The sequence below is a fragment of the Diprion similis genome, chromosome 10 (assembly GCF_021155765.1).
Source record: "Diprion similis isolate iyDipSimi1 chromosome 10, iyDipSimi1.1, whole genome shotgun sequence".
NCBI classification, from domain to species: Eukaryota; Metazoa; Arthropoda; class Insecta; order Hymenoptera; family Diprionidae; genus Diprion; species Diprion similis.
In genome coordinates this window covers 19356174-19382744 of record NC_060114.1, presented here as the reverse complement: position 1 = coordinate 19382744, position 26571 = coordinate 19356174, and the positions used below count along the sequence as shown (strand labels likewise).

Genomic DNA, 26571 nt, shown 5'->3' with positions numbered 1-26571 from the left:
ATGGGAAACTAACTTCATGGGAATCCGACCAATCTCTGAACCTCATCATTTCTGATATTGTTTAAAATTTATTTTTCAATTTTTTAAACTCTGAATCAGTACCATAAATTTTTTCAGATTTTTAATTCAACCATTCAATTATTTACAAATATTCAAAGTGATTTCGAAAAGGATCTTATTTAAAATTGTGAAAAAAATTTCACAAACTTTACTGTATATATTCTATTCCATATATTTCAAGACCATGCCCATGATGGGTCAATTTTTAATTACATTTTTTTTCAGCACTTTCATATAGTTGGGGGGGGGGGGATACCCTAAAGATTTTATAAAAAAAATTTCGTTTTCCAAAATGTTTTTTAAACGGTCAAAAATGACTTCAAAATTTCAGAATTTTCAAAAATTTTCAAATTTTTTTTTTTTCTGACATCTGAAAATCATTTTTATTTTCTTTGGATAGAATTGAAAGAAAAAAAAAAAAAAAAACACGACAAGACCAAAATAAGACACAAACAATTACAAATATTTTAAATTATTTTAATTTCCCCCCGGAATCTGATTCGCTAGGAGATATTGTTTAAGGATAGAGAAAAATCGTTTTATGCTAGCGCTATTATTATTATTATTGCTATTGTTATTATTATTATTTTTTTATTATTATCCTACGTCAGAGTGTGGGTACAATAAAGAACTTCATATGACTAGTAATACACGTCATTCCAAAGATATAATAATATATTGAGTAAAAGAAGTTACGCAGGCATAAAATCTTTCTCTATATGCCGCATTTAAAGGTTGTAACCGGGAGAGTTTTCTTTATCTTCGCGATACGCGCGCTATGCAACTTTTCTATAAATGTTTGTGCGAACTTTATCTTATGGGATATGTATTCGCAGTCGGATTCTAGACGACGTGCGTATTATTTTACTTATAATATTACGAACGAACGATGAATCGGCATTGATTCGAACAATTAATTAATTACGGCAATTAGAGCACGAATGATTTTTATCAAAGATAATTACTAAACTGCATGCAAAATATTGTCGCACTCTGTTCTAATCACGATTTCTTACGAAGCTGAGGATACGAGAGGACCAAAAATTCTCAAAACTCAGTGACTCATTTTCTACTCCGGATTGCATTATTATTTTCGTAAATATTATATAATTTTTGGTAAAATTTTTTTTAGTTTTGTTTTCAATTTAAAATTGTTTATTTATATTTTTATTTTCTTATTATTTTGCTAGGCGGATGGATACGTTAATTAATACCGATTTCGAGCAACGCCACTCGGTTTAGACTCGCAGCTCACGGATCGTTATCTAATCTAGCTATACTATATTCGTGTTATCGATATACATATTACATACACTCACATGCCTTACGACGAGGCGACGTTCAATGAAATCTAATTATACTCCGGCCGACGCTACAATCGATTGTCACTCTCCGAATGACGTGTGTATAACAAAGTGCAGCGGGAAACTGAAACGCAACCTTAACCCTGCTATGCCTTATTATTATGTTATAATACGAATTATAATAGTTATCGCGATGCGGTGCAACTTTTTTTTTTCCCCTCATTTTTCCTTATTATTATTTATTTTATTTTCAAATACTTCCCTCGAACGATTAAACTTTGTATATCCTTAATGTAATTGATAAAGTGTACATAACGCGTATAATAATGTACCGTAGTCGTGATATGATAAGAGCGTATCGAAACGTCGGCGAAAAGATTTTAATGAATTGAATCGCGAATAACGGAAAAGAAGGAAAGCGATAGAATTAAAAAAGAAAAAAAAAAAAGAAAAAAGATACACCGACGATGACGGAATAACGAGCGTATGCAATTACTCCGCGTTTTTTATCCCTCGTTATATTTATCGGAATGCTGAGACACCACCATTGATGAGAGCAAGATGACGTCAATAAAAGCCGGAGTCACCGAATACCGAGCACGTCATAATTCCTTGGAAATGTTGTTTCAAGTCTACTACACAACTTTAGTCTATATACATTAACTTGTGTGTATACCCAGTCGAGTATGTTATATACCTATAACGAGTTGCCGAGTAAGCACCGAGGAAGTCGAGCTATTTGTCAGATTTCATGTAATACAAAACCAGATGAATATGATTAATTAGATAATGCGGAAATCGTTGGAGAATTTGCAAAAAAAAGTGTCGATTTTTTGAATCAGCAGTTTTGGATTGTGATTTCAGAAATAGCGTATCTTCGAATGTTAGTTTCTTTTTTTTCTGTACCAACAGAGAATGTCGGAAAGACGGAGAAAGAGAAAGAGGGAGAGAGAGAGAGAGAGAGAGAGAGAGAGAGAGAGGGAGAGGAGTTTCAACTCGCCCCAGGGTTTTAAGATATGCAGGACACACACTCTCTCCGTCTTTATTCTCCACTAGCTCTCGCGACTATTTTAATGCGAATTGGAGAGACAAGCCGCGGGAAGAAGATCCACTTCTTGATTACAGAACTTTTTACCTAATTACGTAACGTTGTTAGCATTTACAAACCCGCCCGACGATTTCACACTCTGACTACTAATAAGACGCGGCGTCGATTAACTGTTCTGAAATTATTACATGTATCTGCACTTCTCGAACACATTTGGAGAATATTGCTAATTGATGATTCGAGCTCATTAGTAGCTCATTTGTAAACTCAGGTAAAAATGCATTACGTAACGTCAAGTCAACGGTTTCTTAACGAAACTCACAATCAATCAGATTCTTGAACCCCAACATGTCTGTGAACAGTGCAGATGACTTCAATCAATCAATGATAGTCTCAATCCAACAAGTCAATGAACATTTCGGATGACTTCAATCAATGAGACTTTTAACCCAACATGTCTGTGAACAGTGCAGATGACTTTAATCAATCAATGAGATTCTTAATCTAACAAGTCTATGAACAGTGTGGGTGACTTCAATCAATAAGATTTCTAACCCAACATGTCTATGAACAGTGCAGATGACTTGAATCAATGAGATTTTTAACCTAACATATCTGTGAACAGTGCGGATGACTTCAATAAATCAATGAGATACCCAAGCAACATGTGAACTATGAATAGTTCAGATGCCTATTCCAGACTCCATGCGATGTCATCAAATGACGATTCATCGTTCGAACGAATGACTCCGAAAGACCGAATTTAGGGTCCTCCAGACTGGAAGATCCCAACTCTTAATTTCCAAGTCAGAGAAAAAGATGTTCATTGCAGCAAATTACAAAGCATGACTTCAACTCCAAAGCAAAGACGTTTAAGAACCTTGGATGAACTGTATAATCTTCTCTCTTTATTATTTTATAATCCACCCTGTGGGACGTGAACGACGGGTCTCTGCTCCCCCCCCCCCCCCCCCCACCTTTCAGTGCACGTCTCCTTCTCAGTCTGAGACTCTCGAGTCTAGCCTGCAATGCAGCAGGAACTCCGAATTTCGTAGTTTCTTCCGAAATTACCCGACGCCGCTTCTACGTCGCATACTAATGCGCTTTCCCATTTATTAATTATCAGTATGTGTCTCTGTCTATGTTCTTGGAGCGAGTCCGTTATTTTGACGACTCGACTACGACTGCGAGAGTATCGTGTTTGGTTTCTCGTAGATTTCACTCACTGCGGTAATTTGCGCACGAAATTTGCAAAGGTGAAAATAAGGAGAGGAACGAAGAGTACGGAGGCGCTAAGTAAGGAGCTTGATCGCTGGTTGTTGCGCTGAATGCTAAACAAAAGTTAATTTATATCCCAAGCATACCGGATACTTGCACAAAATGAATGACTCGATTCTCCGCATACCAAATTATTTCGTCATACCCACCTTCGGTTTCCTTTGAATTGAACCACCGAAGCGGTTCAATTAATACACACCATACCAGGAACTTACATTCTATCATATCAGTCTGAAAAATCAATGACCTGCTGCTGCTGTTCTTCAGCAACGGTGTCTTCAGAATTCCGTTTAACAGCTCCTCGGCTCATCTAACGGGGCTGCAGTCACTTAGGGGTCGATGATGTAATGTCACTTTTCACATGTCCCACCATCCAAGCGTTATGATTGGCTTCCAAAGCTTAGACAACCAATCGGAATACTCGGATGGTTGGAAATGTTAAGAGTGAAATTAAACGAACGACACTCTAGTTCGATTGGGCCGCGGTTCACAGTGACCACTGTACACCTATTTGCCGGCAGCATCGCTTGGGCCAGCATCGAGGTTTCTCGATACACAGGGAGAAACTCACCGTCAACAGAACCTACCCCCATCCCCATACCATCCCATTCCATCCCGTGAGCTATACAGGCTATACAGCAAGGCACAACAAGTGGGGGGGATTTGCCAACCCCCGATAAATATATATAGAGAGAAACAGGCAGGCAAGCAGGCGCACGAAGCTCATCCCACGTGGTATGTATACCTATATACACCCTCGATTTGTCTCTCTTACTCTCCCGCCGCGCGTATCCCCTTGTCTGTCTCTCTCTAAACAACCCCTTGGAGGAAAAGATAACCTCGCCGCGTCGACTCCTACCTCTTATATCCTCCTTCGAGGAATGTTGAAATCTCCGTTGTAAACGGTGTGGGAATAACAAAAAATTTACTGTATCGAATCGCATCGAGGGGTTAAAACTGATCTTGAGTTTTTTTATCGATTGCACTGATCGACTTGGCGTTTGTGACGTAGAATTTTTCGAATACTGTCAATTTCGATAAATCAATCTACGTGAGAATAGTTCAAAAATTGAATTAGGTATCCGGTAAAGATCCATCCTAAAATTTTTAGTAGAAAATTGATGTTGATACGAAATATTGACAAAATCGATATTTTATTTCAAGGATTTTCAAAATATTTAACTCTAATTTGGTAGATCGTAAGTTGCTGTCTGTTTGGATCTTCGAAATTTTTTCCAGAATTTTGGAACGTCAATATCGTGAACGGTGAATATACTTTATACAACACAGAAACATGAGTTCCTGTATTTCAACTTCTAGCCCCTATTGATGGTTGGATCATGGACAAATTCGTGATATCCAAATTGAATAATCCCACGTTTATCGTAGCACTTTGGAAATCGACCTTCCAGCCTGTAGGAATTAGTTTGTACGTAGGTATACACTGAGAGGCCGATACCGCGAGGACCCGATGTACCGCACTGAAATTCTTAGTCGTGCTCAATAATTCAGGAAACAGCGAAATCTAATGAAAAATTTATAATCCGTCCCCCCGGCGGCTGCCGACTTCTTAGCTCGAGCCTCACCCTGAGCCCCACCACCGTTTTCCTGCACCTCTCAGAATCACGGGGTAAATTCACCTGAGGCAAGTACTATTCCCCGCACATTATAAACCTGGCAGATTATACGTGAATATGGATTTGTCTGGGCGTAACAGCTACGTAACGTGTCTTCCAAGTTTAGTTTAGGAACGGAATTGCAACGTGTCTTGTTTCCAATTCTGTTTCTTGCAAGCAAATGTCTACCACATGCCAATATCTTCAGCTAAATCTGTGAATATGTGCCACGAGTTTTAGGATAAATGAGACACGTTCGTCCATAAAGTCTCAAAACTTTACAAATATGCTCGGCTTTTTTTTATGGATAATCTCACGACAGTTCTGCGACAGTGTCTGAATGTTGTCATCCGTCTGTTAGAAGTCAACAGTTACATTGTACCATCCCGTGAAGTTAGGACAGGAAAATGTATTGACCTGATGTTCACAGATGGTTTCAGCGTTTAGACCATAACACTCCATGATAAAAATACGATGTGGATTTCTGTAAATTAGAATGTAAATGAAAATTGACGTCAAATATTGTTTATACAATAGTAGTCCATATCGGTAGATTTTGGTCCATCTTTAAAACCACCATTTTTTATAGTGCAATTGGAATACATTGATGTCGGAAACATACTTGTAGAGAGCTATGTACAAGTTCCTGTTGAAAATGAGTGGAAAGATGATAGTCGATGCACATTCTGTTCGACGTTTGTAACAAACTGGCAATTATCAGGTGCATTAAGAATTCCAAGCGAACGTTGAGAGATTGGAAGAGTGTGTACGTAAAAGGTCCCCACCGGCCTGGACTGGGCTGAGAGGAAAGTTTCGAAGTGTGAGAAACGCAAGACTGTACGTAAAAAACGGGAATCGTCTCTTCTCGATTCTGGTAATATGTGCGCAGGTGGGTGTATTCACTTAGATCAGGGCAGACGCGGGCGTACCTAGCGCCTAGTGAGAAGCCCAGATGCCTGGGTTCGACCCCGGCAGCCTCGGCTGAGCCACCCCCAGACAAGCCCGGGTGCCCCTTCGCCTCGCCAGCTCTGCTTCACCCACCCCCGCCATCTTTCTCGCCTTGTTCTTGACTCGGCCAGTAATAACAGTCAAGATTGATAGTTGGAGAAAATCTGCGAACGAGCCAGCCAACCCTGCGAAGCCATCTTCGATTTTATTCGGCATCCCTCCCCTTCTCCGTTCCCAACCTGCCCAGATTTGTTTCGGCCATTTTCCATTCTACTCTCTCTCTCTTTCTTTCTGCTTTTCCCTCTCTTTCTCATTCCCTCCGTGTGTACAGAGAGTTTCCTTCCACATCCAGTCAGTGTCGCCGAACAAGCATGGTGGAAGGATTCCTCAGAGAAATAGTTTATGCGAGTTAACTTCACTTCACTTGTCCATGTGACAGAAGTAGGCGCATCTATTTTCGTATACTTAGTGAAATAGTGAATTATGAAGTATGGATGAAAGAAAGGCGGATCGATGATGGTCAGAGATCGTAAGTGTCATAGATCCAGATGACACTCGAACGGACCATCGTCCGATGGTGGGAAATCTCGAGGAGAGCTGCGTCCCTCTCTCTCTCTTCCTCGATCTCTCTACGGCAGTAATAAGAGCGCACCTTGCATCTTGATGCCAGGAGGACCTCGCCTGTGGAGGAAGGAGAAGGAGAAGGAGAAGTCGGAGGTGGAGGTGGATGACGCGGAGGATGAGGATGAGGATGAGGATGAGGATGAGGATGAGGAGATGGTGAGGTTGTAGGCGGTGCTGAGAGAATTCTGCGGGGGCGTGTCGCTCCGCAGGGCAGGTGGAAAGGTGCGCGTCCACGACGTCGACTCCGCCTTTCGACGGCGACGAGCCCACGACGAGAGGAGAGAAGAGGAGAGAAGAGAAGAGAAGAGGAAAGGCAGAGGAGAGGCTAGGCGAGGTGTGAGAGGAGGAGGAGGAGGCGGAGGTTCTGACCACCAGAGAGAGAGAGAGAGAAGGAGAGGAGAGTGAGGAGGGAGAGGGCCTCTGCAGAGCCAGCCTCGCACAGTGTCAACGCCCCGGTGACGTCCGGAACGTATGGATGAGCCTCTGGGATGCACCAGGAATATTATCCCGTTCAATTTTTCTCGCAAATATTCAACGCCACGCTTCGAGCACCGTAAATATGCACCGAGGTGGCCAGCATCGCGGAATCAAACGCCTCCGTGCAACCGAAGAACGCTTTTCTAGCCTCTCCCGCAGCAAATGCCTCGGTCTTAAACCTTTGAACCAAACCATTTTGGTCGTTTCATCATCGCACGACAAACACAGGAGTAGATTAAATAAGCCTTAATTTTCTCAAAACCACTCAAATACTCGAGCCGTACATATTATTCCACTAAGCAGCTTATAGAATCCCATAGCAACCGATGATGTCCTTGTGGTGGTTTAACCAGTCGACTGATCTACCATCTGGAATCCAGATACAGAACGTTCGTAGTCATCGAGTTCTCGTGCAGCTGCGGGACGGTCTTTAGATATGAAATTTGAAGAGTCCAAGCAATATCACGTGAAAGCGTTTCATCGTGGTCTTCAGGAGTCTGTTCAAGGATTCGACGTCGATGCAGCAACGAACTAGGGTTCCAGTTTGGCCACCTATTGAATCGTATAGCAAGTTCTGATGTTATTCTATTGATGGTTCACCCAATTTACTGTTAAACCATATCGAATCCAGTCACATAATATTCGTAGATACCGAGTTCTTGTGGAACTGTCATGTTTTCGAGTGATCTTCCAAGTTTTCAAGTAGCATCCCGTAAAAGCAATTAATCCTGGTGTTCAGGAGCGTGTTCAAGGATTTGTTTCAGTTTGGCAATCTATAGAATCCCATAGCAACTTCCGGTGTTATCCTAATGGTGGTTCACCCAGTTGACTGTTAAACCATATCGAATCCAGCCACATATATTTCAAGAGTCGAAGTAGCATCCCGTAAAAGCAATTAATCCTGGTGTTCAGGAGCGTGTTCAAGGGTTCGTTTCAGTTTGGCAATCTATAGAATCCCATAGCAACTTCCGGTGTTATCCTAATGGCGGTTCACCCAGTTGACTGTTGAACAATATGAAATCCAGCTACATAATATTCGTAGCTACCGAGTTCTTTTGAAGCTGTAATGATTTCAAGTCATCTTTCAAGAGTCGACGCAGCTTCTTGTAAAAGCAATTAATCCTGGTGTTCAGGAGCGTGTTCAAGGATTTGACGTCAATGCAGCAGAGACATATGGTTCCATTTTGGCCTGTTGAACTGTAGACGGCACGGAGCTCCCGGCACCCTCAGAGAGGAACCACCGGCTATTACACCGTCTCCTAAGCTATTACGCCATCTGGAGAAGTGAGGTGGGTTAAGCGAGGTGATGTATTGAGATCCCATTGTATCCTGGGAATCCCCCAAGATTGCCAAACGAGCTCACTCCTCCTCCTGGTCCCCGGCAGTGGAGCCGAACCTCCGAGGCTTCCCACCCACGTGATACGTCACTTCTATTACCATATCCTCTCCTCGGAATCCTGGCGACTGGAAAACCGGGGCTGCTTCTCATGGCGGGAAGAAATCCTCGCACTAATTATCCTCGGGCTGTATATTGATTCCGTTCCGACGACGCCTTTTTCTCTCCCGCCATGACGATATGTATATACATGCGAAGAACGAGGAACGGGAACGAGGGAACGCGGACCGCTCAGCGAGGGAAATTCAAATTTTCGCATCAATAGTCCCGCACCGTTCTTCCGAGCTCTCTGCTCCAGACGACGCTCTCCCATAACAACCTGTGTTATTTTATCGGAGGTATAGGACTAGCTCAAACACCGCCGTGTGCAGAATCGCACACATGGAACGACGGCAGGCGCGCTCTTCATTTGAATCGAATTTTCACCCCCCCCCCCCCCCTTCACAGGGTGTCTGGATATTTCCGATCAAGTTTTGCACCCTCATTCAAATGCACTGGCCTTTGAATGGTAGAATTTTGTGACCATGGGGGTTGATTACGAATACCGATACAAAATTTCCGAAACCTTTGGCTGATCGCTGCTTCTCAGGATATCGTCGAGACTTTTTGCTCGAGAATATGCGGATTCCGACCTTCTTTCCCATGATATAGAATATCTAACCGTAAGGTGTTGCAGTTATTATTATTCCCCGAAGGCAGACGAGACGGATTCGCACCGTCGCGTAGATCATCTGACGGCAGCTGTATGGAAGTTCCTTGAAACGGAGCAAGCTGAAACTTTCCGTAGAGATATTCCGCGATTGCGTCATCGTAAATAAAACTTATGACAGAACCTTCGTGTTTCCATGATCTTCGAGGAAGAGGGGGGAGAATGGGCGAGCTGGTTTCATGGTATCTTGTGCTTTGTGTAGTTTAAAAATAACGTTTGCATTTGTCTTTAAGGGGAGTACAATGATGTAGGTGAAAATTCATACGCGCAAGGCGGAATATCAGAAACTGTGATTGATTGACGTTGAGTTTATATTTCGTAAGGTCAAGGTAACGAGGGATTTTGGTTAGAAAAATCGTCATTTCACAGTCTTAGGATTTTTCGAAATTCAGGAAATAAAATGCAAATCTCAGGGGATTTCGTGTCGTATTTGGAATACACTAATTTCCATTCCAGGTTCATAAAAATTTAGCCATTTGGTGAGAAAATACATTTTTTTTTCAATTTTCAGGCAATGGTCAAGAACCAAACCCTGATTTTTTAAAAATTGTACGTGCTAACAAATTCTCACAAATTCGCCTCACAATGAGCTGTGCTCTAGTCAAATGTAGAATATTCTTCTTCGCATGACTGTTATATTGCTTACACGAGAACAAACTGTATAAATAATGATCGCTGTCTGAAAAACCTGGAATTCTCAGTGAATTACGTTTTCACAAATAACTGAACACCCTGGTTCCGCAAAATGCAACAAACTTCAATCTCGTGATTGTTATCAGATCTCTCTTTGCACGCAATCCTAGAAGAGAGTGAAATGAACAATGAAAAATATTCTACATATAGCTATATATTTATATCCATTCCCACTTGGCGCGTCGAGTTTACCTTAAACAGTTAATTCCCTGGTCAAATTTAAACATATGTCGACTTTTGGCTGGTCAAACACGATCGTCATTCGCCCGAAATTGTATAGTGAAATAAATCGTTGAAGCATAGCTCGAGCAGCGCGTGACATTGGATTTTTTATTTTACTTTTTGTTTGTTTTATTTTTATTATTCTATAGTTGCTTTCTTTTTTTTTCGACGGTTTTACCAATCGACGCTTGTTTCGCATCCCAAACCGTTGCGGATATCATTGTACACATAGCAACAATATCCGGCCTGAGTTTTGTCACAGGAGAGCGAATGATACCGTCGCGTCGGCACGAATAGGTAGATAGATAGCGACTCTGCTGCACAATATATACGTACACACGTGCCTCTGTGTACCTTGAATATGTATGCAGAATATAAACAGATATCGATTGAATTGTATTGCTCATATTATGATAGAAGTATGGACGTAAGCTTTTCGGTGTACAACCGTTCTCTCTGGGAAAAAATTTATTGCCATACACATGCTGCGTTCCATTTTTCATCCTTTGTTTAAAAAGTTTATTTAAAAACTTTCACCGAATCTTATTTCAACCACGTATAGTTGACCGAGTTATGCGACGGTTTTATCGCCACGGAATTTTGAATACTGTGAATTGTAAAAATGTCGAACAATTTTAAATCTTCTCATTTGTGATAGAACGAGAGTTTCTCACTTTGTATAGAAGCTACTTTTTTCAGCTCAGATCGAATATGGAGTAGTTAAACAAAGAATGTTATATTTTGTGGAAGGTTTGAACAATTTTTTTTATCACACTTGGATAAAGCCAGATCAAAAGATTGAAAGCCACGTTTGTCGTGTAAAAGAAATAAGGGCTTGCGAAAGATATTCAGAGTCACTGTGGAATTTTTGTTAGTGAAAAAAATATTTTCTCAGGCTCGTGAAACGTGTCTAATTTTATGTTTTTTTCCCCCTCTTACTCTCGGAAATTAGGTTTTTGAGAAGCAAAAAGCCGGGAGGGGGGGAAAGAGTAAATTGAGTACGTGACAGAATTTTTGCCTTCTGAATGAAATAATTATTATCCACTTACAGCACCGTTAGAAATAGTCTTGAGAAAACTGGTTCAAAGCTCAGCATGATAAAAAATGAGGTTAAAATCCGTAGCAAAGTGTAAAGTAAAAAAAATAAAAAATAAAAAAATGAAATAGAAAAAAATCGTAAAATTCTGGGCGGTAAAACGAATTCGAAATTAATAATTCCTTTCACTTGTGGACGCGACAAAAGACGCGCGAGATATCGCGTTGAGAGACGAAGAAGAGGTGGTGAAACGGCCGGGGTAGAGTAGGGTCCTCGTAAAACCCAGAAGAGGACGCGTCGGAAGTCGTCAGGACATTATTAGGACCTCGGGAAAGACCCTCGGTGTTGACTGTTGCGCCCCGGTGTGTCGTCGTCCTTCGACCGGCGGGAATACATATTCCCGTCACGTCCGTATCCTTCGAAATCCCTTATACCCTTATACCTCTGGACTCAACTGATCCGCAAGTCCTTGATCCACTCGTCCCTCTTGTCCTGCCATTTTTGAATTCTGAATTTTCACCGAATGCCCGGGAAATTTGCCTCGGGAGAAAAAAATTAGCTATTGAAAAACTGGAGCAGCAGACGGATTTTCACGAGCGGTTTATTACTTGTGGATTTAATTTACACCTGATTTCACGATTACAAAGGTTACAAATGATTTTAGGGATTTCAAAGGATTTCAAAAGATCAAAGAGTTTTCAATGGATTTCGAAAAGTGATAAAAAATTTCAAAAGTTTTCAACAGATTTCTAGGGATTTTGGACGATTTAAAAAGATTACAAGAGACTTCAGATTATTTAAAATATTTCCAAGATTTCAATAACTTCGAAGAATTTTAAAATATTTCAAGTGTTTTCAGAATGTTTCAAGAGATTTCGAACGATTTCAACATATTTCAAGAGTCTTCAGATTTTTTCAAACATTTCGGTGATTTCAATAATTTCGAAGAATTTCAAAAGATTTCAATAATTTCCAACGACTACAAAGGATTTCAGTGAATATCAAAAGATTTTTACAGATTTCAAATATTTCAAAGACTTCAAAGATTTCATTTTTAAGAGATTACAAAATATTTCAATGATTTCAAAAAATTTGAAATGATTCCAAAAGATGTCAGAGAATTTCACTAGATTTTAAAGACATTCCAGCAAACTTCAGGAGATTTCAAGGAATTTCGTAGACTACAAAATATTTCCGAAGATTTCAAAAGTCGTCACAAGATTCACGAAAAGGTGTTCACCGGATTTTCAGAAATTGTGGAAATTCGTTTTCGATTTTATTTTTACTTCCGTCATTTGTATCGAAGGACTATAATGAGTGGGGGAAAACCGGCTGCACAAAGTTCGACGTGCAGACTGCTACCCGCAGGATTCGCGGGAGCTTTTATATTCTTTTTCTTGCTTCCAGTTCGATGAAAATTTACATTTCCCTTTTCTCCCTGTATAAAACTGTCTGTTTATCCCACTTTCTTTTAAAGAGCTGCTGGTGGTCTTACCCCATCCCCATCCCCATTCTCATCCCGGCCGGTTCTCAGCCCCTGCTATTCCTCACCCCCAAAATCAACCCCCGCTAGGCTCACCCGCCTCACGTTATATCTCACCGTCGAGGGTTGAGGAGTGCTTCGCATTTAGAAGAAAATTACGCGTCTCGACTGCACCCAATAACGGGTGAATAAACTGTTTCCCTATTTTTCAGAACACTTTTTATTTCACTTTTTGTCTTTTTGATACACAATTTTTCCTCGAAACTGTTGACTTCGCTTATCTGACGGAAAATAAAAAATCACACTTTTTCTATCCAAGCCAATCAAAGACGAGGCATTCGTTTCACCTTGATTTTCCATTTTCTTTTACTGCCCGGATTTTCTTTACCGCGGTTATACAGATTTACTTAAATTATGCGAGGAGGAGCTAAAACCGAGCTTTCTCTTAATAAAGCGAGCTTAACTTACTAAATAGAAACATTTTTCTACCACGTGCTCGAGAGTGGCTGAGTCGAGTGAGTTTTTCTAGGCTAGTTATTACCCACTTGCTTATCATCCCATGCGCGGCATTACACGAGTGCATACTTGAGGTAAAAATTTCAACCCCTTGCGGAAGTTATTATTATCATTATTATTATTATGTGTAAACGAGGTTGGAAAATTTTCACAAAATTGTTATCTTACTTGCTAATTTTTTTCTCTCAATATCAGAGCTTCGAGAATCATTGAATTGAGATGACGGTGAAAATTCTTTATGGCGTTTGTTCCTTATTTTTTCCACGGTGATGGTAATAAAAAAGCAGGAGATGCCAACGCCACGCGAAAGCGCTGAGCGCTTGGTTTTCACGATATCTTTCTTATTATATTTTATTTCATTTTCCCTCTTCTTTTCTCTTCTTCTTCTTCTTCTTCTGCTTCTGGCACATAGGCAAAAGCATGGCAGGGGTATTTTAGAGAGTCAAGACCTCCCTCCATAGCTGCGGGACTGCGCGTTGTCGCTGTTTGACGAGTCGTGATAATTGGAGATTTAAAATAAGACAACAGGCGGCGAGGTATTGGGGTGGATAAAAAAGTCGGCTAAGCCTGGCGAGGAAAATCGCGTCGGATTTTCCCCGAGAAGAAATGTATAAGGGGCGACGTCGAATATTTATTGGCACGAAAGAGAAAAAAAATAAAGTAAAAATAAGTGTTTATGAATCGGTCCAAACAACATACAAAAAAAAAAAAAAAAAGTTAAACAGAAAATAAGAAACATAGTCAACGAATCTGTGAGTGACGATGATTTTGAAAAAAAAATTCGGGGTGATTAAAAATTCAAATGATCTATGCTTATTAGGGTGGCGCAAAAAAACCAACATTTTTTTTTTTTTGTTGAGTCTCGTGTGAAAAAATGTTTGTTTTTGATGTTTTAAGAGCCCACTCCAAAGGACGGCTCAAAAAAATAATTTTAAGAGGTCGCTCCAAATTTTTTAAAATGTCAGAAATCGTCAGAAAGTTAAATTAAAAAAATTATATCTTCAGTATTTTGTTTGATTTTTAATTCATGTCCTGGTGTATTGTTATCGATTCTTTCTTACTAAATTAAAGGAAAAAAATTGATGAAATTTCAGTATGAATATTAAAAGGTCGCTCGAAAAGATCTAAATGCATCAAAAAATTGAAAAAAAATTATGATCGACCTTTCAAAATTCAAATTTTGAACTGAAACTTTCGGAAACTTATTTTTTTTTTGTCTATAAAATTATACCGTAACGAGAAGAAGAAATTAAAAAAAAAAAAATCGATTTTTGACGATTTCTGACGTTTTAGAAAATGTGGAGCGAACTCTTAAAATTTTTTTTCAGAACTGTCGTTTGGAGTGGGCTCTTAAAACATCAAAAACTAACATTTTGTCACACGAGACTCAAAAAAAAAAATACAATCGGTTTTTTTGCGCCACCCTAATGCTTATGTGTATAATATTATATGTATATATTATGAAACGTTCAACCCTTCGATTCGTTGAATAGAGCAACTTTAAGTATATAATTACTTTCTGTAGAAATTGGACGTAGGTACGAAGAGGTGAAGAATTTTCATAAAAAGTATACTTATCGCCTCGTCTCGTACCAGCTTGAAGCGATATTTGTTACGCATCGATAATTCTCGATAATGGAAGGTTTTTGCGATCAGATGAGTGTGCAGTATAGCTATATGTAAAATGCGTAAGATATTATGCGTAAGCGGTTGTGTGTGTGTGTTTGAGGACGTAACGCACGTGTGTGCCATGGCTACGTGTACAGAGGGAGAGAGCGCGTTGAGAAAAGGGCTTCACGGGGAAAAATTGAGTAATTATTCGGTATAGGCTTGAAAAATTGCCACCTAATCCTTGAATCGATGGCTCGGAAGGATATGGGAATCGGGATTCCACCCCTCCGTCCCATCCTGCTGCTTCTGCTGCTGCTGCTGCTGCTGCTACTCAACGTTCGGCAAAGAAGAAGGGCGACAGAAAGAGGGTGGAAGAGGCATAGAGCCGGTGATGGTGGTAACCCATATTATCAAAGTAACGTATCAATATCGCAATAAGGAAATGATTGCACCCCGCGGATGTAACCCCTCGACGAGAGAGAGAGAGAGAGAGAGAGGAACAAAAAAAAGAAATATAAGAAAAAAACTAACCTAACCATTTTTCATAACGTCTACAAGGCTTAAGCATCATCCTTCTCTGGGTTTCGGAGTCCTTGCGGAAAAGATGAATTAGTCGCGTCGGAATAATTTTTTTTCGTCCTTTTCATTTACCGAAAGTAACAGAACAGAGTGGTTGTCGTACGGTGTCATTTTTTAATTTTTTCTAAAATCTATTATAAAGCTCTAAAGAAGAAGAGTGAGAACAAGAAATATGTGAAAAGCGAAAACAAGTAAATCCTAGTTTTCCTATTGAAACATATTTGAAAAGAGATAGAGATAGAGAAAGAAAGAGAGAGAGAGTAAAAGATTCAAAAATGACACTTTGATGAATCTTTTACTCTCTCTCTCTCTCTCTGTCTTTCTCTTTCTCTTTTTAGATATGTTTGAATAGGAAAACTAGGATTTACTTGTGTTCACTTTTCATATATTTCTTATTCTTGTTCTTCTTCTTCTTTAGAGCTTTATAATAGTTCTCGCCAAAGGATTTAAAATTCATTTGGCGTTCCGAGTTTTCTGTCTCTTTCTCTCTCTCTCTCTCTCTCTCTCTACCGCTTGGCTCAAAGCTTACGGGTGATCCTGAGAGAGGGGTGGTAGGGAGGGAAAAAGCTATGTATAATTTATAAAACGGTATTAAATTGTCCATGTCCTTAGAGCGTGTTGGAAACGGGAAGACGGAGGATGGGTGGTGGTTGATGGGTTTAGAGTAAGGATATACTGCCAGGGCAAGGAACATATTAGCTCGACTTAAGACTTGGCATAATGATCCTTAGAACGATAACCTTTCTTCTGATGTCACGCGCGAAGCGAGAAGGAAGAGGATGAGGAGGAGGAGGATGAGGAAGATAGGCGACGCGCGAAGTGAGTCAGGTCTGAGGCGTACTAACCAACCAACCGCCCAACCAACCAACCAACCAACCGACCCAAAGTATAAGGGAGGGAAGCAGTGAGGTGAAAATAAAGGAGACTTTCGGAAAGACCTCTGATTGTGAACTGCAGGGTGATCTTTCGAGTATATAAAAAAAAAAAAGAAAGAAAGAAAGAAAGAAAGAAAAAGCGCGAGAGAAAGAGAGACGGTGAAAGAAAAAGGGGCGAAGGATACGGGGAAAGAAAACCTGAAATACCCGTCAAGGCGAGACCGCTGTGGCTCAAACGTCTCGCCGCAAATTTTTATTCATTTACATCAACCGTGTAGAGGAAGGAGGAGACGAGAGGCCTTTAAGTCGGGGGTGAAGAGGGCGGGAAGAGGCAGGATCGAGAGCTATTTCCATTTTATTTAAAAGAACATTCCTCTGAAGTGAGGATTATGCTCTGTCTCTCTCTCTCTCTCGCTCTCCTTCTTCTCCTTACCATGCAACGGGAACTCAAAAGCGCAAACTGGCTGGTTAACCGTCGCCTTGAAACCGCAGCGGTTCAAGTATCGGCATGATTTTTCGGAATGAAATTCACCTCTCCTGAACCCAAATAACGATGCTCTCTTATCCTCGATCCTGTAGCTTGTGCTCTTTATCCTGTTGTCCGAGGATAGAGTCTTCGTTCGCATACATCTGGGATCTCTCGAAGGGCCGAGTCCATTCCTCAGGATATGCCAGTACCCACTGACCATTTCCCACACTAAATATGGTCGGTGAGTTGCAATTTTATCCCCACGATTCGGAAGCCGGTGAGCTGACGTAATCTATGTGCATCACCTAAATTTTTCCTACAACTAGATTTATAACCCAACGAGAACGGTCTTCGCACCAACTATTTAAAGGAATACTGCAAGGTTGTGTGTCTCCTTTCGGCAAAAAAACAAAAAAACGACAACGTAAAACCGAGAAGAAGCCATTTATCCTTGTACCTCGGTGGAAAAATCCTCAAATTTTCAAATCCTTAGTCTAATAAGCGCTACTGCTATTGCTCAGCGAATTTTTTTAGCACAACGTTGCACGCGTTGGAGGGATCGACAGCTGACGGGTCAAGGCTTCATTCGTCATATTCGATGTTTCGAATGGTTTGTCGGAGCAAACGGGGTCTTGACAGCTCGGGAACAGGTTCACTCGATGTCATTAATAATTCCAGATTCATCTCTCCCCATCTCTATCTTTTTTCAGTCTGGTAGTAATTCTCGCAGACATGCGCAGATTTCACACTTTCTTACTACCAATGATGATCACGTGGATGAAAGACGTCCTCAAGGATCCAATATAGTCACGAAAGGACACCGCTAGCCACAAAACGTATGTTCGTTACTCCCTGCAGTACCCAGAATTAAACGCTGAAGCTTAGTTCACCGCGTTCAGTACAATTCTCGATATACATATAATATAAATTCTCCTCCTTCTACCCATTAGTGACTCAGAGGAGTCCAGTTTCACCTTTAAACTGGCCAATTATTAGAGATTCTGGCGTAATCCTATTACCCCCGTTAGCTCATTATTTTATACCTCCCTAGTCGAAGACCGGTATTATAACCACTCCTTTCCGTGTACCAATGGCTCCACACAGCCTCTCGTGGTTCACACTCGGTCCAGATATGAAGAATGAGGGAGAAACTAGAAACTAGAAATGGTCTTTCTATTGAATTTGGGTAGGTACAAGAATTTCTCTTGATATCAGAAGATGTCATCCTAAAGGATATGGATTCATCAACATAAGGTGTCAACAGCAACCATGTGGGATACGTTTATCACATAAATGGCATCAATTTAGGTAAAATGCACAGCCGAAATGTCTCAGAGCACATTGCGTTGCATGGATCAATTTGTATTTCTGAAAAGAGTTAGAAAATGGAATCTCCAGACAACGAACCTCGTCTCTCCCCAGATCAGGCGCCATTTACGTTTTCACATCAAAGGGCGCGCCAATAATAAACACCGTGGGGTAGAAAAAAGTAAAACTCAAAGTTGAAGCGATCATGTGTCGTAGTTTACAGTTCTCATCATATTGGAACTTTGGGGAAAGAAGTGCGATAAATATTTCGCGAGACGTTGAAGGATTCAGCACTGAGTGAGCATGAAGTTGGCTACTGATTGGCAGTATCGATGAATGGTGCTCGTCTTTACGTCGGAAGTTGAGAATCGATGGTGACCATGGATGACGGAAAGGATAACTCGTTTCGGAATCAAACGATCATCTGGCGCAGCCTCCGCATATGATGGAAGCGGGGGGATGGTGGTGTTTTACTCGAATCTAAACAGGATGCGCTAAACAAACGTTGCTGCGGCGGGAGGGATGGGAGGGGTACACAAAACCCATTAGAGGACCAACCGACGGCCGACCAACGCGCCTTGAAGTAGATCCATGTTTTCAGAAACATCCCAAACAAACACTGTAGGTCGGATAGACGCTTTGGTCGGAATATCCTTTCGCCCTTCCAATACTCAAAGAGGTTTGTGTGCAGCTACACGTTCGTGCTTTCTTTGTACCGTCTCTGTCGTACACCAGTTTCGTTGCCTCGTCGGCAACCAGGTGGAATCCAGGTGTTGAAACAAAGAGGAAGTTCGTCACGGACCGACGGCGGTCGGCGTTTCCCGATCGCAAACAGACTCCAGTGGCCGATGAAGCTCCAAAAGCTCCTCGTCTCGTCCCCCGGACAAGATGGGGCCAATTCCCAAGATTTTATTTAGATCCTGCAGGCCTCTTCGGGGGCATTCCGATCATCAGGAGACACATAAACCTCGAACGCGCTCCACCGGCCCAGAGCCAGCGGCCAATCGTCCAATCAGACTCGGTGGGCGAATGGCGATGGAAGAGGAAAGAGGCAGAAGTTGCACGAGGGTAATCGGATGTCCACACCTCTGTTGTCAGCTAATGCCCGCCACCATTGTCGAGGGTTCCAAGTCGTAAGCACCGACGGAGGAGGAGAAGGAGAAGGAGGAGGAAGAGGACTGGAAAAGATTCGCTCCGCTTCAGAAGTGGAAGGACAAAACGGTGAGGGGAAGAGGAAAGTCGGATCTCAGGATTTCACAGGGTTGACCCGACACGGTTTAGCTATATCGTGCGAGTGACCAATCCGGGAAAATCTCTTCCACTATAAACGGCTAAACAAAGAGAGGTCCATTCCTCAGGACAAGGCACTGCCACCCTCCTTCTCTTTTCCCCCATTCAAAGACTCTCCCTGGTCCCGTTTTTTCCTGGCAAAAGCTAGTTTCTTATCTGGCTTTGTCCACCACTTACGGTCATTCGTCTAGATCAGTTCGCGCTGATCAACCTTCGCTGCCATCGTCCAGTCCAGACCCGAAGCTCCGAGAGACCCTCGTTTTAAGATTGGCATAGGTGGTCAGAAGCGTCCGCCGAAGATCGAGCGTTCAGTTTTTCCTCTTACCCTGGGATTCCCGAATTTCTCATCCCCGTAATTCTGTACACTTGTCCCTCTCCTTCTTATTCTTCTATCCATTCTCTCTTTCGGGGGGTGGTAATAAAATAAAGCAGCAGTACCACCACCAGCAGCAGCAGATTAATGCTCTTACTCTTGAATCCAATCAGCATTATATACCGAGGATAGCTGCGCAGCCTCGGCGAGCCAATATCCAGGTCTGAAGCAATTTGATATTATCAACATTTCTGTGCAGCGACACACCCTCCAACATTATATCCATTACCAAACGATCCGACGTAGAATCCTCCTCCTTTTCTCTTTCTATTCTATTCCAAGGAGTCTGCTTCTCTCGCTCAGTTTCGTCTTAATTCCAAGGGATGGATGATAAGTATGCTAACAAGGATCCCTCCGAGAGAAAAGCAATGATGATAAAAAAAAAAAAAGAAAAGAAAAGGAAAGAAAAAGATGAAATAAAAAAAAAAAGGGAGCGGTGAGCAATGAAGCAATCACGAAGTATACCAGACACTCTTGCAGAGGCAGGAATTAGCGGGGCCCGTGTCTGTTAGCAGGAACGTCGATTCTCCTGTCACTGTTCATTCCGCTGTATATAGAGCCCATTAGCCGATGGAAACTTTGCCGCCACCTTCACCGCCGACGCTTCGCCACCAACGCTGCTGCAAAGATATCCCAGGCTCATCCGTACTTTGTTAGTTTTTATTTCTTTCTAACGAAACACCGCCAGCTTCAGGATCAGTTAAGACGAACTATAGGCATCTGGATACCGTTCTGATCCTCAGCCAGATGATAACCTCCTGCTTTACAGTTGTTAAGAAATTAGCATCATTTTGTTGGACTGAACATATTATTGATCGACTGTCTTCATCAGGAGGAGAGTCACCCTTGAGATTCGAATAGGAATCGACGGTTCAAAGATGGATTGGTTTAACGCAAAAGATTAGAACTTTTCTTAGGTACAAGGAAAGCACCTGACGTGTACCTCGCCGATTTTCTTCATTCTGACATATGTTGTAGTACATCATAAAACATAAGACACGTATTTTTTTAAAGCGCCAATTCGGTCATGTAAGAGGTAAAAACGACCCCTAAAGTTCACTCCTGCAAATAGATTAATTCCACATTTCTCAACCATGAGGCAAATTTTTTAATGAAAACAAATTCGACGTTATTCACAACTAACGGACAACAATATGCTCAGTGTTTTCACCCCCCAGGGTTGTATCCTTTATACGTTTGAGAAAAATTTTATAGGTGCCTCTTGGCCCTCAAATGGGCGATTTGGCAGGTAAAAAAAAATACGTGTCTGATGTTTTTCGATCTCCTACAACGTACGATAGAATGAATGAAATCGGTGAAATGCATCTCCCATGTTTTCTAATGGTTGGTGGTTTTAATCCAACGTTGAGCCGCCAAAGAGCAAACCATGGTGAAAAAAGGGAGCCTGACCCGCTTCTTTGGTGCAACACGGCTGCATTATTTCTCTCTCCAATCCCCCCACCCACCCCTGCGCATACGTGTTCCGCGAGATAGGTGGAAACTCGGCCGGAGACATTTGGTAACCTATAAAGAAGTGTTTTACGAGGGAAGATAATGCGATGAAAGATTCGACCGGCGAGCAACCATGCCTAAAGAGTAACGGAGATCCCCCGCTCAGCAGTGTGGTGGAGGGATTCGGCTGGACCGCAGCGACCGTCGCCCAGGATGGCCTCCGTAATATATCAATTTCGTATTCTAATGTCTAGCGGTTAATCCAAAATGTGTCGAGTCGACGGAACCCGAGCGGTCGGAGCCCGTCGCCGAGGGGAAAATCCCGGCTTCCTGCAGGACTCGGGGCGAATCCGTCGACGCGGTGGTCGCGGTTCTCCCGTCCGAGGACGTCCACCCCGACACACATCCGCCGCCCCCCTCCCCCTCCCCCTTTCACCATCCAAATACCATCCCCTACACTTTCCAGACAGGCTGGCGATAATTGGACGAATTTTCCAACGCCAGTTTCTCTTCGGCTACGCGTATGTGTGTGTACGTATATCTATGTGACCACCAAACCCCCCTCCCCCCACCTCCCTCCCCCTGCCACCCTTCCTCCAGACAATTATACCCTGTTATATATTGCATCGTATACGCGATTTGAACTATTTAAAAATTCATTACCTCTCACTCGCTCTTTTCCCAACTTCACCCCCCCCCCCCCCCCTCCAGCTACTCTTGTTCTTTTGCGTTTGTTTCTCTTCTGCATCCGATTCTTGGCCCACGGCGCGGCGGCCGGACCTTTCAACGTCATTCTAAATTCCCGCTTGGGAGTCGGATAAAATGTGAGAGAAATTGAATTCTGCGGTGACGATATTTAAAACTTGAGATTCTTATGCCAGAAATCGTATTAAATAATATTAAAGTCCAGAGCCTGGAAGGCGGTTTTCAAAACTTGACACTGTCTTTTTGTGTTTTCAAATCGACATGCTTGATATTGTTTTGACTAGACTTTTAGTCTTCCTCGTAATTAGATTTCAGTTGAAAGAGTGGTTGCGATGGTAAGGGGGGGGGGGGGGGGAGAGATCGGGGAAAAAACTCGCGTAGAAAACAATTGAAAGCGTGACACGTAAATTTTCACGTTCAGGGCAGTAAATTATAAAAGCAGAAGAAATTAGTGGTGAATTCACACGACGTGCCCTCCCCCCCGCTCTTCCTGGCCCTCTACTTCACCGCCGTTGCTTCTCTTTCGGCACTGAGTTTTTGGTTGAAAATGGAGGGGAAGTGGGGGGGGGGGGGGGGAGGGGGGCAGGGGAGAAAAGGAACGATGTGCAAAAAGAAAAGAAACAAAAGAATAAAAACAGAGTTTGAAAAACAGGAAAAAAAAAAAAAAGTAAATAACTGGCACTCTGCGACCGGTGCTTTTCGCGGGTTCTGAGATAAAAAATTATCCGCAGTGGTAGAAACGTTTTCCACCTTAAATCATATATTTATCGCGACATTAATTCAACCCTTTTAGCTTGCCGAGATGGGGCGGCGGGCAGGGGATGAGAGGCACCCCCACGGTGCGTGTGTGTAACCCTTTTTTCATCCCGACAGCTCGTTACTCCGCTAATTTCTCAGATTCAAGGATTTTTACGTTTCCTACTCCGGCCGGTCGTCCCCCGGCAGGCCGGCGAAAACCTCTCTTTCATTATTTAGTGCGGGATATAATGCTTTTCACCCCGTTGCAAAACCATCCATGACCTCCACCCCTGCCCGCCCTCCACCCTTCACTTTTTCTTCCTGCACCTCTACTCGACGCTTGAACAACCGACTCGAATCCTTTTCACATGTTGTATGTATTCGCGGATTCGCAAATTCCGTAGCTTGTGATCAAGCATGATTTAATTTTTTGCACTTGAAAAGAAAAACAAGAATACATCTCGATAGATTTTTTAGCCATCAACCTTGTCGATATTTTTCCCACGCGTTCAATCTCGGTTATCCTGATAACGGAGAACGAATGATCGATGTGTGATTTTTTTTCTTTTTTTTTATCGTTGTTTTCGTGACGATTGAACGAAGATGATTATTATTCTCAAAAAAAAAAAGACTAAAAAAGGGATGGGAATAGAAGAGAGTCTCTTGTTTCGCGAACTAGTTCTTAGGGAGGTCCTTGCCTAGGTGAGATTTCGTCCTATGACAACAAACCGAAGAATTGCGGTAATGGGAGGAAAGCCAAACAAAAAGAAAACAAAAATTTTTAGCATTGGCGTTCCTGCTAACGTCGAGTGTGTAAATAATACGAAATAAGAATTGTATAGAAAATTCGTAAAGGCATGCATGCTGAGATGTGTGTATATTGTGTGGTGTACATCTGTGTGTATACCGGATATTTATTATATAAACGTCGAACCTTAAGCCCGGACGCAGTGGTAAATAAAACGTATAGGTATATACATTCGTTGGTATTTTACGAAACTCGCACCCAGCCGGCGAGCAGCAATTCCTGAGATCCCAAGATCTGTGAGATTCTCGTTTTTTCGGTTATAACTTCGTCGAATTGTACACAGCATGGATGTTGAAAAACTGTTTCATTTGGCGGGAAGTGGAGAGGAAAATTGGGTTTGTAGGAAAAACTAGCGATACTTCCGTCATCGTCGTTTCTCAAGATTCGTACGCTTACTAAACGCTGCAGAATTGTTCAGATCCTTAATGAAATGACTCATAATGTATATAATCGTTTTAAAATTTCCATTTCGATCAACGTTTTAATAAAGATCCGATTTTCAAATCTATTGAATAGTATCGTTTTTTGTATATTTTTTATATGTCTGTGTCTCAAAGTTTTATTTTCTTATATTTTAGAGGTTAGGAAAAAGAACTCGGTCGATACTAAAGATCGGGTCAACATCAGTAATATTGTTCAATCTACGACCGCAGTCTCGAGTAAATCTCGTCTTTGATTAACGATTGATCTCTCATTATCCAGAACACCCGAGTCGCCACTACTGTAGGTGTTACATAACCAATTATTCGAAAATCTTTATGACTCTTTCGATAAAGAAGCTTCCAGCAGCATCGACCGAACGAACAACATCAACACCAAATGACAGATAGTGAGTTGTTTTCACTACCAGCCCGTGCCAATCGCACTACAAGACTACTACGCAACTCTGATTCATTCCTTCAGTCAGTCAGTCAGTCAGTCAGTCAGTCAGTCAGTCAGTCAGTCAGTCATTGAGTCAGTGAGTCAGTGAGATAATCGTAGCAGAAAGAGAAAAGAGCAGAGCGAGTTGTGGCATTCGGTGCATGTATATTAAACTACTCGGCATCGTGGCTAAGAGGACGAGGCGGGGGGGAAGGGGGGGGGTCGAGTCGCCCGAGGGTAGTTGAGTCAAGGCAGTCAGTAGGTAGTCGGTGGTGATCGTCGTTCGGCCGTCATTCATCCATACATCCAAGAATCCATGAATCCACCATCCATGAGTTGCCCGATGTGGTTGTTTGTCGACGGCCTGGAGGGGAGGGATTTAAAATCGGGAGGTAAATTTTGGCGGTGCGGTGAATGTGCTGTCGGCGATGACGACGTCAGGCGGTGGGGGAAAAGAGAGCGAGAGAGAGAGAGAGAGAGAAGGCCGACGGAGGTGGGGAGGGGGGAGGACGACGCGCGGCAGACACAACCGGGCCTGTTGGTTGGTTTCAACTATATTTGTTTATATTTACACAACAAGCCCCGCGCTGCTGCCGCCGCCTGCCTGCCTGCCTGCCTGCCATCCCTGCCTGCCTGCCTGCCTTCCCTGCTTGCCTGCTCCATTCGTTTCATACGTTTCGTTCGTTCGTTTGTTCGTTCGTTCGTTCGTTCGTTCGTTCGTTCTTTCGCCTCTCGAGTCTCTCTTGTACTCCACGCGCTCTCTAGGGTTTAGTGTTTAGAGCTACCTCGGCGTGCTCGCAACTCGACGACACTTATTGTGACCGTCGCGCGGCGTTATCGCCTCCTTAAAACCAGCTCGCGTATCAGACGATCCGATCAAACCAACCGCTGCGCAGCTGGAGGCTGAAAAATCGAGAGCTTTTGACTTACGAGAGGAACGGATTTTCCCCACCCCTCACCCACCCGCGATTCTCAGGTCCCCGTTTTTTATCTCGATCGATTTTTTCGGATATCGATTATTTTCAAGAGTAATAACGGGTGAAGAATATTGTGATTAATTGTAATCGTGTCGGTTGACTTTTAATTATTATTTTCTTTTTCTTCTTTTTTTCTAATCTTTTTCTTTCATTTATCAATCGACAGTTTCTCCAGTTCAATATATCGGAGTGATTTGTTTCTCGTGATTGAAGTGTGAATGAAATATCGAACAAAAGGACAATTCTTAACTATTTCTTTCTAATTTACAAAAAAGAAAACAAAAAAATACACACATGTATATACAATAATTATTTCGCCACGTTATTAACACGTCTACCGCGTATTATTACGTAGATACATATGCGCTACAGTGAACGACATGTGCTGTTACGAGTGGAAGATATTGTGCAAGTTTTTGGATTATAAATTATTGTATTTGACAGTTCACGTTTCAATTGTGATCGATTAATTGAACACGGGGCGACACATGGGAGGATCGATCAAGTAATTGCGAATCTTTATTTTAAACCTTAATTTTTTCCAGTGTGGTAAATTCTTAATTCAACTTTTTATTTATTCATTTTATTTTTATATTTTTTCTTCGTTTTCTTTATTACATTTTTTTCTTCCCACCCCAAAAATCGTGTATTATTATAATACAAACAAATCTTGATACATTCATTTTTTTTTTATCACTCACATGGTTCGATTTTCACAATATATATATATATATGGGATGCATAAGAGAAATAATTATCAATGAGACGAATGTTGAGCCTGATTTACGACCGATTATTATATCTATATGGTGGGTATATACTTACATACCGGCTTCACAGCCTCCCGTTCGCCATTCTATATTTATCTCGCGTTCTCAACATTTCTACTCTGTAGCTACATATGCATATATATATACACATACGTATACATTCAGTACAGTCCTTCCACCCCAAAAGTAAATTCCGTTCTTTAATCCGTATATAGTTTGCATTTTTTTCCTTTCACTTTCTTGGACGACATATTCGTACGTTTTTTTTTTTTTTACATTTACTTCACATTCTTAGCTATCTCAAACTTTGTTGATGATCCATGAATGAACCGAACTGGTGTTGAA

The 26571-nt window shown here is 41.8% G+C and overlaps 1 protein-coding gene across 6 annotated transcripts in view; it reads left to right on the top strand.

Annotated features, from left to right (window-relative positions):
• LOC124410968 (forkhead box protein P1-like) overlaps nucleotides 1-26571 on the top strand; it is a 213351-nt gene that overhangs the window by 96414 nt on the left and 90366 nt on the right. The gene's annotated exons all lie outside the window — the stretch shown is intronic.